This window comes from Pelodiscus sinensis, chromosome 2, assembly GCF_052426305.1.
Source record: "Pelodiscus sinensis isolate ZL-2025 chromosome 2, ASM5242630v1, whole genome shotgun sequence".
NCBI classification, from domain to species: Eukaryota; Metazoa; Chordata; order Testudines; family Trionychidae; genus Pelodiscus; species Pelodiscus sinensis.
In genome coordinates, this window is record NC_143053.1 from 187,334,116 (window position 1) to 187,339,675 (window position 5,560).

General features: G+C 52.3%; 1 long non-coding RNA gene across 1 annotated transcript; it reads left to right on the top strand.

Moving 5' to 3' along the window:
• The first annotated feature begins 4,413 nt into the window (after positions 1-4,413).
• Positions 4,414-5,330, top strand: LOC112547630 (uncharacterized). Its single transcript, XR_016348641.1, has 3 exons — positions 4,414-4,499; positions 4,599-4,831; positions 5,192-5,330. It is a non-coding gene; the product is annotated as an uncharacterized LOC112547630 (long non-coding RNA).
• The last annotated feature ends 230 nt before the right edge of the window (positions 5,331-5,560 follow it).

Genomic DNA, 5,560 nt, shown 5'->3' on the forward strand with positions numbered 1-5,560 from the left:
CTTCTTGCACCCAGTGGTCAAGGGTGCAGTGCAGGGCTAGCAGTGTCCCCAGGTGCTCCTGCTGGTACCCCTTCACTGCACGGGTGGGCCTGCGGAGTCCTCGGGTGAGGGAGGGTGTCCCGGGTGGGGTGGTGCACCCTGCACTTGCAGCTGGTGCAGCTGTGGAGAAACAAGAGAAGTGGTCAGTTCTCCCTGGGGGGACAGTGGGTGAAACCCAGACACCCTGTGCAAGGCAAGGATGACTGTTCTCCACACCATCAGAGCCAATGTGCTTGCACAGAGGCCATGTTCAGGATGTCTTGCTATCCCTGGGTGTGGGAGCTACCCCGGGACTGCACCCATGCCCCTGTGCTGTATATAGTGTGTGTGTGTGGTGGGGGGGGGAGATGTCCCCTGCCTCTGTGTAGAGGGGACTTGTGGAGGGAGGGCGTCCTGCTGTGTCCCACCCCAGGGTCAGGAGCATGACATGTCTCTCCACACACGCGTGTGGTTAACAGACCAAGGCCCCTGTGTAGCAGTCAGCTAGGGCCATGTGCCCAGGGGTGGCATGGCATGTGCTCACATGTGCACAGGTTGCTGTGTGATCCGTGGTCAGCAAGGCCCACGCGCGCGGTCCCTGGTCTCCCTTCCCCCTTCTTTCCCCGTAAGGGGATAGTGATGGCACTCACATGTTGTTGCCTCCCGGATGACACTGGCGACAAGTCCGCTGGGATGGCTCGGGGGTCCTGGCTGCACGGCACACTCCCTCCAGGCTCCTGCGGCCCCTGGCCCTCCTCCGTGCCCTGGTCAGGGCCTTCTGCCCCAGGGTCGATGACCATCTGGGGGGCACAGACCATCCCACCACCCTGGATGCTGTCCAGGGCATCAAAATAGGGGCAGCTCTCTGGGTCTGCCCCTGTTTGGGAGCTGCCCTCTATGGCCCTGGCATAGGCCTGCCGCAACTCCTAACTTTCATCTGAACCTGCTCCTGGGTTCGGATGTGGCCTTTGGTGGCCAGGCTGGCAGTTATCCTGCAGTAGATGGACGCGTTCCTCCATCTAGTGCGGAGATCATGGACGTTGGAGGCATCCCCACAAACCTCAATCAAGTCCATGATCTCTGCACTGGACCAGGCAGGTGCCCACCTTCTCCGGCCCCTGGAAGGCTCCTGGGAGCTGGGGAACTGGTCTTAGGGAGCGGTGGAGGGCTGGCTGGCACTGGTTGTGACTCATGCTGGGCCACTGGGTCAGGGCAGCGACTGCTGGCTCTGGGCTGGCAGGCCTGGAGCTGGCACAGGCACTGTGGCCAGACTCTACCATTTTAAGGGCTCCGGGGAAGGGGGGAGGAGAGGAGTTTTCCTGGTTGGGGCCAGGGTGGCCAGCAGGGCACTATGGGAAGGGCTGGAGGCCCCCTATTTCGAAATAAGCATCTACACAGCGCTTATTTCAAAATAGCAGTTTCGAAATAGGCTCTATTCCTTGTGGAATGAGGTTTACCAATTTCGAAATAAGCCCTCCAGTATTTCGAATGAATTTCGAAATAGCGGTTGGCTTGTGTAGACGCTAGTACAGTTATTTCGAAATAACGGCTGTTATTCCAAAATAACTTTGCTGTGTAGACATACCCTAAGTTAGCTGTTTCCACATCAGAAAGAGATCTTGGAATCACCGGGGGTGTAATGTTCTGAAATCTTCTACTCCTTGTCCAGCAATAATCACAAAGGCTATTGGTACATTAAGAATCATTAGGAGAGGGATAGAAAACAAGGCAGAAAATCCCATTGTGTCACTATAGAAATCCATGGAATGCCTGCACCCGGAATAGTCTGTTCAGTTTTGGGTGACATCTCAAAAAGCAGACAGTGGAACAGGAAAAGATTCAGAGAAGGGCAGGTACTTGCTACTAGGGGTCCAAAGAGGCTCTCAAGAACTAACTGTTTAAAGAATTGTTATGAACTAAAAGAAAATATGAAATCACTGCTGGTGATTTCACGAGGAGTAACGGTAGTTCGGAATAGGACCCTAGTCCGAACTACCTAGTTTGAGCCCCGTGTAGCCGCGCTGCACGGGGTTCGAAGCAGCGGGGATTTAAAAATGGCAGCTCCCCACTTATGCATGTCTACACTACCCCGCTAGTTCGAACTAGCGGGGTAATGTATGCATACCGCACTTGCTAATGAAGCCCGAAAAATTCAAATCCCGGGCTTCATTAGCAAGTGCGGTATGCATACATTACCCCGCTAGTTCGAACTAGCGGGGTAGTGTAGACATGCATAAGCGGGGAGCCGCCATTTTTAAATCCCCGCTGCTTCGAACCCCGTGCAGCGCGGCTACACAGGGCTCAAACTAGGTAGTTCGGACTAGGGTCCTATTCCGAACTACCGTTACTCCTCGTGAAATCACCAGCAGTGATGTCTTCTAACAAAGACTAGACGCTTTTTTGGTGTGTGCTTGGATCAGAACTTAGTTACTGTCAGGGGCAGATGACTGTTTTGCAGGGCCCCGGGCAGCGTAACTCCGTGGGGCCCCCCCCCTTTGCCACGGCGCATGCGCGGGGCTTTTTTAAGCGCGGGGCCCGGGGCGGCCGCCCCGTTCGCCCTGCCCTATATCTGCCCCTGGTTACTGTGATAGATAAGAGGGCTGGGATGTGCCAGGGTCAGATTCTATGCTCTAATTGTGCCTTCTGGCCTTAAAGTCTACTAATTAATGAAAAACTGAGTGCAGCACAGGGAGCAGCCTTTGGGCTTTACTGTGCAAGCCAGCTTGATCCCCAGACTCAGCTGTCATTAAGTGGGATGATCTAGTGGAAGCCACTCAAACATCCAGAGCAGCACAACTGGGGGTGGCTGTGGCAATGACATCACAAAGATCTGCTGCAGGACCTCAGCCTATTGGTGGACACTGGTGGAGAGGTGGTGATGCCATAGAGAGACCCTCACATCAGCCAGGTAGGATAGAGGGGCAAGGCATGGGCAACCTCAGACACTCCTGTGGCTTTGCAACAGCAAGGTTCCTTCTCAAGGTCTCTCCCTGGGACTGAGAGAGAATTAGGATTCATGTACATGAGCATGAGGAGGAACCTCATCAGAATTTTCTCCTTCTCTACTACTGATTTTGTAGTCCCCATTTAAGAAGGTAAGAGCCTCAGAGAGGTTTGGAATCTGTTCCGTCTGATCAACCTGTTTGTTACTAGCTGAATTCTAGGCACAGAATTCACTAGATTAAGGTGATTTGATTTCCTACCAAGGACTTTGTCCCATAGAGTCATTCGGGACATTGGGGGTTTGTCCTTTTAGGTTTACCTTTTCCTCCTTCTCTCCCTCTTTCTCTTCTTCTCTTGCTTCTTCCCCACCTCCACCAAGGAGAGGGGTGTGTGTGTGTATGTCAAGAGTGTTTGCTGTCTCTGTTGGAGGCCCGCAAAAAGAGAGTTGGAAGAGTGCTTGGAGACATATCCCCTCCGGTGGTGACCTGGGCCATCTTTTTGCCTCCCAGCTTTTAGAGTCCCAATGCTGATTGGCCAAGCAGGGGACTATTGACAGGGAAAACTTAAGTCCTTTTTCTTCTAAAACCAAACAAATATGTCACACGCAATCACAATTTGATTGTGTGGCTTCCCTGCAATTATTCTCTCTGTGCAGTTTCTAACTCTCTCTAATGTTCCAGTTCTTCTCAAATACTTTCTGAATAAAGACTCTGAGCAATTCTTGGGGTACGTCTAGACTACATGCCTCTGCCGACAGAGGCATGTAGATTAGACTACCCGGCATAGGAAAATGAAGCGGCAATTTAAATAATCGCCGCTTCATTTAAATTTACATGGATGCCGCGCTGAGCCAATCAGCTGTTTGTCGGCTCAGCGCGGTAGTCTGGACGCTCCGCGGTCAACATCAAAGGCATTTGTCGACCTCCCAGGTATGCCTCATCCCAGGGTCAGCGCGCTTCATTTTCCTATGCCAGAGGCATGTAGTCTAGATGTACCCTTGGTCTGTAGAGCCTTTGAGAGCACTGTATTCTTCTGTTCAGTCAATGAGTCCCCAGGGGCTAACTAGGGGCAGGACACCAGCCTTTCTGGGGAGGGGTGGCAGTGACATCACAAAGGCCTGTTGCAGGAGCTCAGCCTATTGGGGAAAAGTGGTGGGGAGGTGGTGACCTCACAAAGAGCCAGGCAGGATAGAGATGTAAGGCAGGGGTAACCTCAGAGACACCCTTCTTATGGCTTTGTGGGAGACTGTCCCAAAGAGGTGGGGCTGGAATTGCTCCAAGATTGATCCCCTCTGGTGGTGACTTGGACTATTCTTTGAGACATCTGCTGAGACTTCTCAGCCTCCCACTTCTCAGAGTCTCGGTGCTGATTGGCTGAGCATGGAATTATTGGCAGGGAGGAGAAGTTTTCTCAATTTCCCAAATGTGACCTATGGCTGTCCCTTCCGTTGCAGGTTCTCCACAAGGTCTTGTCTGACCCTGAGACATGCCATGCTGTGGCAGAGTCCTCAGACAGAACGGCTCCAGTACATCTTGGAGGTGAAAATGGTCAGGAGGGGCTGGGAGCTGTTTTATCTTAGCTCTGGGGGGAACTGGAAACGAGAGACCAGAAATCCATTTTCCTGTCTCTCCTTCTAGCCTGCACCTCCATGGACTGCCTTGGTCATGGCAGTGCTATGTTGGACTGACCCTTCCTCCTTCAGGGACAGAAGAAGGAAATGGAACTTCAAGTTATTGCTCTGGTTGGCTTTGGCAGTGAGAACCTCAAATCCCTCACCCCCTGCCCACACACCGTGCCTAACCTCCCATGCTCCCAGCAGGAGGTGGTGCTCACAGAAGAGACAGAGATTCCTTCCTTCCTACAGAACCAGGTGAGCCTGAAGGGAATCAGCTTTTCTCTCCTAACAGCACTGAGATTGAGGGCTGAGGGGGAGGGAATTGTCCTCACAGTCACTCCCTTCCTCTAACCAAGGACTTTTGAGCCAGCGATGAGCAAAGGTTCTGTCTCCATCCTGATGAGCTGTTCATGAATCAAGAGTTCAGAAAGGATGGTACATGTCCAGATACTGAACATTGTCCCAGACTAGAGAGATAAAGACAAACTGTGACAATCCCCTTCTTAAACACCATGATCAATGAATCAGATATTCTATCCTGAGCATAATATTCATTTGCACAGCATGTGCACTAGTCTATTGATCCCGACCTGTCTTCTCTTCCCCCTCCCCCAGTGTGTCAACTCCTGCATCAGGTACAGTGTGTCCCAGGAGAGAGCCAAGGCCATAAGGAGCAGCAGAGCCCCATTCTAATTCACCATCCTCCTCGCTGAATTTGACATAAGTGACCTCTGATCCTGCTTCCTGATGCCAGGTGTAGGTAAGCTGGATCTGATAGGCTGTAGGACCTGCAGTTGTGGACTGGGAGGCTACGTCTACACTGGCCCCTTTTCCGGAAGGGGCATGTAAATTTCACTAGTCGTCGTAGGGAAATCTTCAAAGTAAGAATAAGAGCCTCCGGAAAAGGGCACTTTTTCCGGAGGATCGGGGCCAGTCTAGACGCTCTTTTCCGGCTTTTTTAAAAGCCGGAAAAAAGCGGCGGAC